The sequence below is a fragment of the Phoca vitulina genome, unplaced genomic scaffold (assembly GCF_004348235.1).
Source record: "Phoca vitulina isolate PV1807 unplaced genomic scaffold, GSC_HSeal_1.0 scaffold6, whole genome shotgun sequence".
NCBI lineage: Eukaryota > Metazoa > Chordata > Mammalia > Carnivora > Phocidae > Phoca > Phoca vitulina.
The window spans coordinates 18,972,628-18,986,888 of record NW_022589709.1 but is presented as its reverse complement, the minus strand read 5'-3'; the positions used below and the strand labels follow the sequence as shown (position 1 = coordinate 18,986,888).

General features: G+C 38.0%; 1 long non-coding RNA gene across 1 annotated transcript in view; it reads left to right on the top strand.

The window, feature by feature from the left end:
• LOC116632131 overlaps positions 1-14,261 on the top strand; it is a 55,934-nt gene that overhangs the window by 25,727 nt on the left and 15,946 nt on the right. The window contains exon 3 of the long non-coding RNA XR_004299344.1: positions 11,337-11,481. This is a non-coding gene — a long non-coding RNA (uncharacterized LOC116632131). The remainder of the gene's footprint in view (positions 1-11,336; positions 11,482-14,261) is intronic.

Genomic DNA, 14,261 nt, shown 5'->3' with positions numbered 1-14,261 from the left:
TACATAAGTTCAGAATATTGATTAAGCCCTTCTGAATTTCCTAGACCTTTTTTTTTTTTAAAGATTTTATTTATTTATTTGACAGAAAGACACACAGCGAGAGAGGGCACACAAGCAGGGGGAGTGGGAGTGGGAGAAGCAGGCCCCCCACGGAGCAGGGAGCCCGATGCGGGGCTCGATCCCAGGACCCTGGGATCACGACCCAAGCCAAAGGCAGACGCTTAACGACTGAGCCACCCAGGTGCCCCTTGCTAGACCTTTTTCATTAAACAATACTTTTGTATTTTGAAAAACTTTCAAAGTTGTAAGAATGGTGCCATAATTTGCAAGAATGGAGCAATGAGCTCTCACCTAGAGTCACCAATCAATATTTTGTAAACTATTAATTGCCTCATTGACTCATTCCATTTTATTATTATTATTTTTGTTGAAGCATTTGAGAATTAGTTATAGATATTATGACCCTTTACCTCTAAATATTTCAGTGTGTTTCTCCTAAAAAGAAGAACATTTTCTTCTATAACCACATTGTAATGATCAAACTCAGGAAAATTAACATTGACACAATATTACCATCTGGTATATAATTCATATTCATATTTTGCCCGTTGGTTTTAACATCCTTCTTGAAAGTTGGAATATAATTCAAAGACTACAAAATCCTCCCTTTTAAAGTGTACAATTCAGCATTCTTTACTATATTTACAGAGTAGCGCACCATCACTACTATCTCCCAGAATATTTTCATCACCCCTAAAAGAAACTCTGTACCTATTAGTAGTCACGCCCCATTCCCTCCCTCCCCCCACCAGCCACTAATCTATTTTCTGTCTCTATGGATTGGTCTATTGTGGACATTTCATATAAGTGGAATTACATAATATGTGACCTTTTGTGTCTGGCTTTTTTCAGTTAATATTATGTTTTCAGGGGTCATCCATGTTGTAGCATGTATCAGTACTTTACTCCTTTTTATGACTAAATGATATTCCCCATTATATTGATATACCACATTTTGTTTATCTATTCCTCAATGATAGACATTTGGGTTGCTCCTATTCTATTTCTTCTTGAGTCAGTTTTGGTAGTTTTTGTCTTTCTAGGAATTTGTCCATCTGGTTTCATTTAGGTTGTCTAATTTGTTGACATACATAGTATTTCCTATAATTCACTTCATTTTTGTAAGGTCAGTAGTAATGTCCCCTCTTGCATACCCGATTTTAGTAATTTGGATTGCCTTTCTCTTTTTTCTTGGTCAAGCTAGCTTTACTTGTCAATTCTGTTGGTCTTTGCAAAGAAAGAACTTTTGGTTTCATTGATTTGCTCTATTGTTTCTTATTCTCTATTTCATTTATTTTTTGCTGTAATTATTATTTATTTCCTTCTGCTTTCCTTAGGTTTAGTTTGCTCTTCTTTTTGTAGTATTTTAAGGTAGGAAGTTAGGTTATTGATTTGAGATTTTCCTTATTTTTAGATATATATATTTATAGCCATATAAATCCTGTAAGCAGTGCCTTAACCACATCTCATAGATTTTGGTATGTTGTGTTTTGTTTTCATTTATAGCTAAGTATTTTCTAATTTCCCTGTGATTTCTTCTTTCACCCATTGATTTTTTTAAGGAGTGTGTTAATTTTCACATGTTTGTTCCCAATTTTTTTCCTGTTACTTTTAATTTTATTCCATTGAATTCAAAGAACATACTTTGTATGATTTCAGTCCTTTTAAATTTGTTGAGACTTGTTTTATGGTCTAACATATGTTTTATCCTGGATAATGTACCATGTGCACTTGAGAAGATTATGTATTCTGCTTTGGATGAAGTGTTCTCTATGGATATCTGTTAGATATATTATCATATAGTGTTGTTCAAGTCTTCTATTTCTCTGTTGATCTTCCATCTATTTGTTCTGTCTATTATTCAAAGTGGAGTATCAAAGTCTCCAACTATACTGGTTCACCTGTCTATTTCTACCTACCTTCAATTCTTTCAGTTTTTATATTATGTATTTGGCCAATAATGCTCTCTTGTTTGTAATGAATTGATCTTTACTCTAAATTTATTGTAATGAACAAACTGCTGCTATTTTGAGGTTATGTTGTTCTTACCTTTTGGTATTCATCAATCCTTTCCTCAACAAAATGATGAGAATAGTAAATGGTGGCAGTATATATATTTTAAATGTCCTTTACTTGGCAAAATGAAAGTTGACATCCCTATACCTGTGCTTTTCCTCTTTTTGCTTTGTGTTTGAATTTATAGTAGCTTTCTAAAATGTATAATTCTATCAGTTTTAATACACAAACAGATTACTGAAACCAACATTGTAATCAGAATCAGAATAGTTCTATCACTTTTTTATAGGTTGAATTATATCCTTCCCACCACCCCATCCCCCCCGCCAGCAAAGATATGTAAGTCCTAACCTCCAGTACTTGTGACTGTAACCTTATTTGGATAGTCTTTGGAGATGTAATCAAGTGAAGATAAGGCCATTAGGGTGGGCTCTAATCCAATATAACTTGTGTCTTTTAAAGATTTTATTTATTTATTTGAGAGAGAGCGGGGTTGCAAGGAGGCGGGGAGCAGAGGGAGAGGGACAAGCAGACTCCATGCTGAGTGCAGAGCCTGGCATCGGACTTGATCCCATGACCCTGAGATCATGACCTGAGCCAAAATCAAAATTCGGGTGCTCAACTGACTGTGCCACCCAGACGCCCCAGTGTCTTTTTTATCTTTTTAAAGATTTATTTATTTTAGAGAAAGAGAGGGAGTTTGTGCGTGCATGAGCGCGCGCGTGCATGGGACGGAGGGAGGGGCAGAGGGAGAGAGAGAATATCAAGCAGACTCCCCGCTGAGCACAGAGCCTGACACAGGGCTTGATCCTAGGACCCCGAGATCATGACCTGAGCTGAAACCAAGAGTCAGTCCCCAGCTGACTGAGCCACCTAGGCATTGCCAGTGTCTTTTATTTTATTTATTTATTTATTTATTCATTCATTCATTCATTCATTCATTCATTTATTTTTATTTAAATTCAATTAGCCAACATATAGGACATCATTAGTTTTTGATGTAGTTTTCAGTGATTCATTAGTTGCATATAACACCCAGTGCTCATCAGATCATGTGCCCTCCTTAATGCCCATCACCCAGTTACCCCATCCCCCACCCACCTCCCCTTCCCCAACCCTTAGTTTGTTTCCCAGAGTCAAGAGTCTCTCATGGTTTGTCTCCCTCTCTGACTTCTTCCCATTCAGTTTTCCCTCCTTTCCCCTATGGTCCTCTGTGCTATTCCTTATATACCACATATGACTGAAACCATATAATAATTGTCTTTCTCTGCTTGACTTATTTCACTTAGCATAATACCCTCCAGTTCCATCAATGTTGATAAAAATGGAGGTGTTCATCCTTTCCGATGGCTGAGTAATATTCCATTGTATATATGAATTACATCTTCTTTATCCATTCATCTGTTGAAGGACATCTCATCTCCTTCCACATTTTGGCTATTGTGAACATTGTTGCTATGAACATTGGGATGCATGTGCCCTTCTTTTCAGTACGTCTGTATCTTTGGGGTGAATACCCAGTAGTACAATTGCTGGGTTGTAGGGTAGCTCTATTTTAACTTCTTGAGGAACCTCTGTACTGTTTTCCAAAGTGGCTATATCAGCTTGCATTCCCACCAACAGTGTAAGAGGGTTCCCCTTTCTCCACATCCTCGCCAACATTTGTTGTTCCCTGTCTTGTTAATTTTAGCCATTCTAGCCACCAGTGTCTTTTAAAAAGGAGGAAAATACCATGCGGATTTAGAGGCACACACAGGGTAAAAGCCATGTGAAGATAGAAGCAGAGATTGGAGTTATGCTGTCACAAGCCAAGGAATGTAAAGATGAGGCTGCTAGAAGCTGGAAGAGATAAGTAAGGTCCTTTTCTAGAGGTTTCAGAAGGAGCATCGTCCTGCCAATACCTTGATTTCAGACTTCTAACCTCTAGAACTGTGAGAGATTAAATTCTGGTTGCTTTAAGACAACCAATTTTGTGGTACTTTGTTATTTATGTCAGCCCTAGGAAACTAACACATACCTCAAAACACTCCATTATGGACCTCTTTATGGAGATAACCTCCCTGGGGCCAACCTAGCAACCACTGAACTGATATCCATCAGTAGTTTGTCTTATCACATATGTCATATGAATAGAATCATATTGTTTATAACCTTTTGAGATGGGCTTTCGAATAGCATATCTTTTGAGATTCATCCAGGCACTATTGATACATGTTGAGTAATATTCCATTGGATGGATGTACCAGTTTATTCATTCACCTAATTGAAGGACATTTGGGTTGTTTTTAGTTTGGGCAATTATGAATAGAGCTGCCATAAGCTCTTTTTGTAAACATTAGTTTTCATTTCTCTAGGGTAAATACCCAAGAGTGGGATTCATATGGTTACAGTATTTTTAGATTTATAAGAAACTGCCAAACTGTTTTCTAGAGTGACTATTATTTTGTATTCCCACCAGCAGTGTATGAGGGTTTGACTTGCTCTGCTCTGCATCCTTGTCAGCACTTGGAATTATTATAAGTATTTTTTATTTTAGTCATTCAAATAGATGTGCAATGAAACATCATGGTTTTAAATCATGTTTCCCTTAATGGCATATAATGTTGAGTATTTTTTCATGTGCTTATTTTCTATTTGTATATCCTATTTAGTGAAGTGTGTATTCAAGTCTTTTGCCCATGTTTAAATAGAGTTGTTTTCTTTTTGCTTTGTCTTGGGAGTTCTTTATATATTCTGGGCATAAGCCCATCCTTTTTGAGTATGTTATTTGCAAATACTTTCTCTGAGTCTGTAGCTTGTCTTTTAATTTTTAAACAGTATTTTTACAAAACAAATGCTTTTAATTTAATTTAATTTAATTTTTTTAAAAAGATTTTATTTATTTATTTGACAGAGAGAGACACAGCAAAAGAGGGAACACAGCAGGGGGAGTGGGAGAGGGAGAAGCGGGCTTCCCACAGAGCAGGGAGCCCGACGTGGGGCTCGATCCCAGGACCCTGGGATCATGACCTGAGCCGAAGGCAGACACTTAACGACTGAGCCACCCAGGCGTCCCAATGCTTTTAATTTTAATAAGTCCAATTTGTCAACTTTTTCTTTTGTGAATTGTGTTTTTGGAGTCATCACCAAGAATTATGTGTTTAATTCCACATCATGAAGACTTCCTCCTATGTTTTATTCTGAAAGTTGTATGGTTTTAGGTCTATGATCCATTTTGAGTTAGTTTAGTATAAGGTGTAAGGTGTAGGTTGATACTCTTTTTTTTTTTATATATATGGATGTCCAATTGTTCTAATGCCATTTGTTGAAAAAAACTATCATTTCATCGTTAATATCTTTTGTGTCTTTGTCAAAAATCAGCTGGCCATATTTGTGTGGGTCTACTTCTGAAAATATGCTACATGAAAGGCCATATATTGGATGATTCTATATGTGTGTACTCCTTTGCCAGTACAATTCTGTCTTGATTACAGTAGCTATATCATCAGTCTTAAAATTGGATAATGTGATTCTTCCAACTTTATACTTGTTTTTTAAAATTATTTTGTTCTTTTTCTGGTTCCTTTGCCTTTCCATTTAAATTTTAGAATCACTTGTCTATATCTACAGAAAAAATTCCTGCTGGGATTTTAATTGGAAATCTGTTAAATTTATAGGTCAATTTGGGAGAATTGATATCTTTATTATGTTCAGTTTTGCAATTCATGAACATGGTATGCCTCTTCATTTATGTAAGTTTTTAAATTTTTTTATCAGCATTTTGTAGTTTTATCTTGAACATGTTTTGTTGGTTCATACTTAATTATTTCATTTCAGTGAGCTTTTGTAATGATATTTAAAAATTTTTATTTTCCAGTTCTTTATTGCCAATATATAAGATATAACTGATTTTATTTTTTTTAATTTTTATTTATTTATTTATTTTTAAAGATTTTATTTATTTGACAGAGAGAGACACAGCGAGAGAGGGAACACAGCAAGGGGAATGGGAGAGGGAGAAGCAGGCTCCCCGTGGAGCAGGGAGCCGGATGTGGGGCTCAATCCCAGGACTCTGGGGTCATGACCTGAGCCGAAGGCAGACGCTTAATGACTGAGCCACCCAGGCGCCCCTATTTTTTTTTTTAAAGTAACCTCTACACCCAACATGGGGCTCGAACTCACAACCCTGAGATGAAGAGTTGCATGCTCTACTGACTGAGCCAGCCAGGTGCCCCAAGATGTAACTGATTTTAATGTGTTTACCGGATATTCACATGCAAAAGAATGGATTTGGACCCCTATCTCACACCATACACAAAAATTAACTCAAAATGGATCAAAGACCTAGATGTAATAGCTAAAACTATATAACTCTTAGAAGAAAATATCTTCATGACCTTGGATTAGGCTTATTAGGTATGACACTAAAAGCACAAACAACTAAAGAAAACTAGATATGTTGGACTTCATTTATATCTGATAAGGGTATAATATCCAGAAAAACCAATTGGAGCAACATTTGTGTTTCAGAAGACACAAGTAAGAAAATGAAAAGAGGGGCGCCTGGGTAGCTCAGTCAGTCGTTAAGCGTCTGCCTTCGGCTCAGGTCATGATCCCAGGGTCCTGGGATCGAGTCCCGCATTGGGCTCCCTCCTCAGTGGGAGGCCTGCTTCTCCCTCTCCCACTCCCTCTGCTTGTTGTGTTCCCTCTCTTGCTGTGTCTCTCTCTGCCAAATAAATAAATAAAATCTTTAATAATAATAATAATAATAATAATTACTTGAAAATGAAAAGAAAACCTGTAGAATGGAAGAAAATATTTACAAATATGCAACTGAACATATGTTCCCAGAAAAATGAATGCTCATAGTAGCATTATTTATGATAGTCAAAAAGTGAAAACAACTCAAATGTCCATCAACTGATGATTAGATAAACAAAATGTGGAATATCCATGGAATACAATGGAATATAACTTAGCCATGAAAGGGAATAAGTACTGATACCTGCTATAACATTGATGAATCTTGAAAACATTATGTTAGGTGAAGGAAGGCTACATGTTATGTGATTCCATTTATATGAAATGTCCAGATAAGGCAAATCCACAGAGATAGAAAGTAGATTAGTAGTTGCTGGGAGGAGGGAATGAGGAGTGACTGTATAGGTAAAAGGTTACTTGGGGTGATTTCTGAAAGTGTTCTGAAATTAGGTAGTCATGATGGCTGTACAACTTTTTGAACATATTAAAAGCCCTGAATTATATACTTTAGAGCGTGAATTTTATGTTATATGAATTATATCTAAATAAAAGAAATTATGCCACTTTTTTCTTGAATAGATGAGTGATTTATTTGTTTGTTTCCAAATTTTTATTTAAATTCTAGTTACTTAACATGTAGTGTAATATTGGTTTCAGGAGAGAGTTCAGTGATTCATCACTTACTATAACATCCAGTGCTCATCATAACAAGTGCCATTACCCATATAGGCCATCCCCCACCCACCCCCCTCCATCAACCCTCAGTTTGTTCTCTACTGTTAAGAGTCTCTTATGGTTTGCTTCCCTCTTTCAAAAAAATTTTTTTAAGGCAAAATCATTGTTTGAAAGGACAAAGATGAGCATGTGCTGCATGCTGGGATTTTCAGTGTGTTGGGGACACAGTGTGGCTTTGTAGTCCTCTGCCTCACTTCTGGGCACATGCATTCACATGGAAGCAGCCAGAGAACAGGCCATGGTCCACAGTGATTTTGTTGACGAGGTGCTCCTTGTGGTGGTCCTGGCAGCAATGGGGTCCTATCTCTGGGCCAGAGCAGTCCAGATTCAGTGGCCCCCTGGAACTCAGTGATCTCAAGCCTGTCCTGCTAAGTGCTCAAGATTCTGAGCTGTTCTGCATCCACAGCAAGACATAAGAGTTCCTGGCATAGGGTGTATGCTGCCACTGACCCTGCCTTGCCTTGGAGTCCTTGAACAAAATGGTCTGTGTCTTCTTGGGGGACAAGGACCTTTTGGGGGAGCTGTCAGGGCTCAGCCTAGGCCAGGGAGAAGGGTGATGGAGAAGTGTAGTGTGGTGATGAGGAGAGAATGATGGTGCAGAAGAGGGTGGGGTGAGGAGGGGGTGGGAATGAGAAGGGGGGAGTAGGAGGAGTAAGGAGAGAGAGGGTGTAGGGATGGGGAGAGGGGAGGGGTAGAGACTGTGGTGAGGAGAAGGTTGGGGTGAATAAGAAGGTAGGACTGAGAAGAGATAGAGGAGTGTGTGACAAATGCTGTTAGATTGGGGGTGTATTTTCAAGGTTACTAAAAAATATATACCCGAGTCACTGAATTTATTACTTAAGATTAGCTAAATTTATTTAAGTAAAAGAAATGAGTCCATTTAAAAATTACTGAATAAAGAGGGGTGCCTGGCTGGCTTAGTTGTAGAGCATGTGACTCTTGATCTCGGGGTCATAAGTTCAAGGCCCATGTTGGTTGTAGAGCCTACTTTAAAAAAATTATTGAATAGGGGCACCTGGGTGGCTCAGTCGTTAAGCGTCTGCCTTCGGCTCAGGTCACGATCCCAGGGTCCTGGGATCAAACCCTGCATCAGGCTCCCTGCTCAGCGGGAAGCCTGCTTCTCCCTCTCCCACTCCCCCTGCTTGTGTTCCCTCTCTGTGTCTCTCTCTGTCAAATAAATAAATAAAATCTTTAAAAAAATTCATTGAATAAAGAAAAGTATAGCTCATGGTGGATAGAAAAAAATTCTGAATACGATGTGTGAATGATTAATGCCTGTGTAAAAGATTAAGCGGTTTTGGGGTCAAACTGCGTGACATATTTTTGCTCTTCCACTTAATAGCTTTGACACTTTGGCTAGTCCCTCTTATCTTCCATTTCTCTATCTATAAAATGGGGTTAAAAATGTATCTGACAGTTATTGTAAGGACTAAAGGGGAAATTTGTAGGTGAATGTGCTGGACTCATATTTGTGATCCATAAATGGTAGTTCCCTTCTACTGATTAAAGACCATCTTTTAAAAAAGATTTTACTTATTTATTTGAGAGAGAGAGAGCGAGCAAGCACAGAGGGAGAGAGAGAGAGAAGCTCACTCCCCACTGAGCAAGGAGCCTGATGCAGAACTCGATCCCAGGAACCTGGGATCATGACCTGAGCCAAAGGCAGACGCTTAACCAACTGAGCCACTCAGGCATCCCTGACTAGGACCATCTTGAGTGAATCTTTGAAGGAGATAGCTCTGACCTTTTCTCTAGGATAGCAAAGTCAACTTCTTTTAATCTACAAGTTTCTCCTCTGTCACTTTATTTTCCTTATAATTTACTTTTGAAAAACCCAGACCATTTGACCTGTAGAGAGTCCATACTTCTGGTGTGGTTGGACATGCTCCTCTCTCCTAGATGCGTTCTGAACATTGGCAGCTATATCTAGAGGCTTGATCAGGCTTAGTTTTAATCCCTTTGGCAAACTATAGATGGTGTTACCTACTTTTATCAGAGGCTTGTAATGTCTGGTTGTCTCTTTTTGCGGGTATGATGCTTGCAATTGTTAGTGCTCACCACCTAGATCATTAATTTGGGGTTGCAAAATAATGACATGCTATATCTATATAATTTTTTAATTTCTTTTTAATTTATTTGTAGAAATGCTTCTATAAACAGATGTTTCCTCCTATTTGGTTACTCAGTGGTGCATTTCGTTTTGAAAGGTTAGATAAATGTTTGATTCTTTCTCTTTATCAGTTCTCAAGATAAGAAATTTTCTCTCTCTCACCTCCAAAGATGATTGGATAGTTTTTAAAAAACGTATTATGAACTCACATCTTTAAACATATTTAATATGTTTTATTCTATTTTATCTTTTTAAAAAGATTTTATTTATTTATTAGAGAGAGTGTGAGCGAGAGAGAGCACGAGCTGGGTGAGGGGCAGAGGGAGAAGCAGACTCCCCCCTGGGAAGGGAGCCCAACGTGGGACTCAATCCTGGGACCCCAGGATCATGACCTGAGGCGAAGGCAGACACTTAATGGACTGAACTACCCAGGCACCCCATGTTTTATTCTATTTTAATTATTAATCTTATTGAGGCTCAAATTAAGTTCCAGATAAGATTCCTCAGGAAGGGCTCATGGGGATCATAGTCCCTGGCTTCTTCCTTATTATTTTTTTTAAAGATTTTATTTATTTATTTGACAGAGAGAGAGACAGCGAGAGAGGGAACACAAGCAAGGGGAGTGTGAGAGGGAGAAGCAGACTCCCCACTGAGCAGGGAGCCTGATGCGGGGCTTGATCCCAGGACCCTGGGATCATGACCTGAGCTGAAGGCAGACACTTAACAGCTGAGCCACCCAGGCACCCTGATTTCTTCCTTATTGCTAATAAAGTTCATTTGTGCCCTTTACACTTGAAAGTAAGTTTTGCAGGATATAGAAGTCCTTGACTCACATTTTTCACCTTGTGTATCTTAAACATGTTTCTCAATTTTTTTTTCCTGCATAGATATGGGGCATAAAGTGTTGCTGTCAAAAATTCTGGTGGTGGTTTAATACTGTCCCTCAAAAACATCTGCTCTTTTTGCCTAGATGCCCAAAGGCCTTTCCTTTAAAGTTTAGTAATTTTTTTTTTTTTTTTTTTTGAGAGAGAGAGAGAACACGAACAGGGGGAGGGGCAGAAGGAGACGGAGAGAATCTTGGGCAGGTTCCATGCCCAGTGTGAAGCCCCACGCAGGGCTCAACATGGGAATTGATCTCACAACACTGAGATCATGACCTGAGCTGAAGTCTAGTCAGTCGCTTAACTGACTGAGCCACCCAGGAGCCCCTAAACTTTAGTATTTTTATTAGTTTATGTCTTTTTTTTTTTTTTTTAAAGATTTTTTATTTATTTATTTGAGAGAGAGAGAATGAGAGAGAGCAAGCACATGAGAGGGGGGAGGGTCAGAGGGAGAAGCAGACTCCCTGCCGAGCAGGGAGCCCGATGCGGGACTCGATCCAGGGACTCCAGGATCATGACCTGAGCCGAAGGCAGTCGCTTAACCAACTGAGCCACCCAGGTGCCCTTTATTAGTTTATGTCTTGATGTTGGTTGTTTTGGGTTCACATTCTCAGGTAAGTGGTATGCTCTTTCAATATGTAGCTTGAAATCTTTTTTTTTTTTTTTTTTGGTAAAGCTTTCTTGAATTATGGTTTTTCGTATTTGTTCTATTGTTTTACTTTGGTTTTCTTCAGGGGTTCTTATTATCTTCTTAGTGTCACAATCCTTTTACTGCTGTCTGTCTTGTTTTTCAGCTATCTAGCACCAAAGCCTATGCAGTCCATTAATGCCCTTCCTATGTGGTTTGATCCAGGGAGAATTATTTTGCTACAGGAAGTGCAGATACTTTGGTCAGCCTCTGGGATGTGGATGAGTCAGTGTGGTACAATGCATTTCTAGGTAAGCAAATCTGCTAGTACTTTGCTTATTGGGTAATTAGTTTTATTTCATCCTGGATGCCTTCTTCTAATTCTTTATGCCTTAGGAATTCTAATGTGTCCTTTTTGCACCCTGTATTATGGGCCAGATTGGCCTGTAAGGACCATCAATTTTAGCCATGATGGGAAAATTCAGGCATCAACATCAGAAGATCATTTTATTGATGTTGCTGGAATAGAGACAGGTGACTGAAACCCCCTCTACTTTAAAGAGAACTTTGTATCTTTCATCCTTAGTCATCAGGACTTACCAAGTGTCATATGTTTTCATCTCTGCACATTGCTACTTCAGCAGCATTAGCATGAAAGAATTTGTCTCCTTAAGACAGGTTTATGTTATGACTGTCACTGCTAGTAATAAGGGAGCAAAGGGTTTGAAAAGTATCAGGTATCAAGGAAAGTTATTTAAGAAAAATATTTTACATTTTTATAACTGAATTCTTCCATTATAAAGACATTTTTTAAATACAAAGGAGTAGGAGAAATGAAGACTCACCTGTGGTATCATCATCCATAGACCATCTCTAGTAATGTGTATTTTGTTTGATTTTTTTCCTATATATAAACCTAAACAAATGTATTCCTCATGTAATTTAGGGAATTATCAAAATACTTATGCTTTGCTAAAAAAAACAGAACTTGAAAATGGAAAATTGAGAGAAGAGTATTCATTTTACAAAAGAATTCCCTCAGACTTTTATTTTTCAATATAGCTTTATTGTTTTTGGGAATGTTACACTCTTAAAAAATTTTTAAACTATATTTAAAAATTTTTAATAATAAAAAACTTGAAATTCTTCTATTTAAGGTTAATTACTGTTGGGATACAGCTAATGCATTGCTTAGAGACGAATCTATAGCTGTAAATGTCTATATTGAAAAGAAGAACAATCTCAAGTCAATAACTTAATCTTCTACTTTAAAAAACTGGAAAAGAGCAAAGTAAACCCAAAGTAAGCAGAAGGAAGGACATATTAATGAATAATAGGAGTAAATGAAATAGAGAGTAGAAAAACAATAAAGAAAATCAAGGAAAACAGAAGTCTGTTCTTTGAAACAAAGTTGACAAAGTTTTAGCTAGAATGACCAAGCATAAATGAGAGAAATCAAGTTACTAAAATCAGAAATGAAAATCGGGACATTACTACTGACATTATAGAAATAAAAAGAATTACAAGGAATACTATGAACAACTGTATGCCAACAAATTAACTAACATAGATGACAAGTTCTTAGAAACATGCAAACTACTGAAATTGATTCAAGAACAAATAGAAACCTTGAATAGACCTATAACAACAAAAACATTGAATTAATAATCAAAACCTTCCCATAAAGAGAAACCTACATCCAAATGGCCTCACTGGTAAGTTCTACCAAACATTTAGGAATTAACATCAATTCTTCCCAAACTCTTCTGAAAAATAGAAGAAAAGGGAATATTTCCCAACTCTTTCTATGAGGCCAGTATTACCATGATACCAAAGCCGGCGAAAAACACCACAAGAAAGGAAAACTATTGACCAGTATCTCCTGTGAATCTAGATGCAAAAATCCTCAACAAAATCCTAGCAAACGGAAAATAGCAATGTATAAAAGGATTATATCCATGACTAAATGGGATTTATCCCAGGAATGCAAGGTTTGTTCAACATATGAAAATCAATCACTGTGGGGCACCTGGGTGGCTCAGTTGGTTGGGCGACTGCCTTCGGCTCAGGTCATGATCCTGGAGTCCCGGGATCGAGTCCCACGTCGGGCTCCCTGCTCAGCGGGGAGTCTGCTTCTCCCTCTGACCCTTCCCCCTCTCATGCTCTCTCTCTCTATCTCATTCTCTCTCTCAAATAAATAAATAAAAAATCCTTAAAAAAAAAAAAAGAAAATCAATCACTGTAATGCCATATTAATAAAATAACAGACAAAACCCACACGATCATCTCAATAGTTTCAGATAAAGCATTCTTCTTGTATCAATCTTGTGCAGTGAGCATGTCTTCATATGTTATTTTAAGTAGTAGAAATTATATTTGCAAAAAAAAAAGAAATTATATTTGCTCATTGTAGCACATTTAGATATGCTGACAGATATAAAGAAGAAATTAACAATTACCCACAGCTCTGTAACTCAGAATTGAGATAGGGAAACTGAAGGGACTCCATTTTGGAAAGGCTCTATCTCTACTGTTTCTCTGCTAGGCCCCATTTACTCATGTTCTATATTTCACCTTGCATCTGAGTAAACCAAAGAAGCTATGTTCCCACTCTGAGGTGGAAGCAAGAAAGTTAATCATTCTCTGAGTTTTTTTTTTTTTAAAGATTTTATTTATTTATTTATTTGAGAGACAGAGAGAGAATGAGAGAGGGGAGGGTCAGAGGGAGAAGCAGACTCCATGCTGAGCAGGGAGCCCGACGTGGGACTCGATCCCAGGACTCCAGGATCATGACCTGAGCCGAAGGCAGTCGCTTAACCAACTGAGCCACCCAGGCGCCCCTCATAGTCTCTGAGTTTTGTCATAGGCCCCATACACCTGATAACTTCTAAGAAGAATCAGGTCCTGAGCATGTTCCAGGACATTAGCTGCGAACAAACCTCAGTTGACACTGGTGTCAATACTCCCTAACTTCGGTGATTTATGGAATAACAACTATTGTTCACCTGACATTTGCCTTTGATCGGACCCTACCCTGGATTCCTGAAGGAACACATACCCTGGACCCTTTTCCAATATAAACCCCTAACCC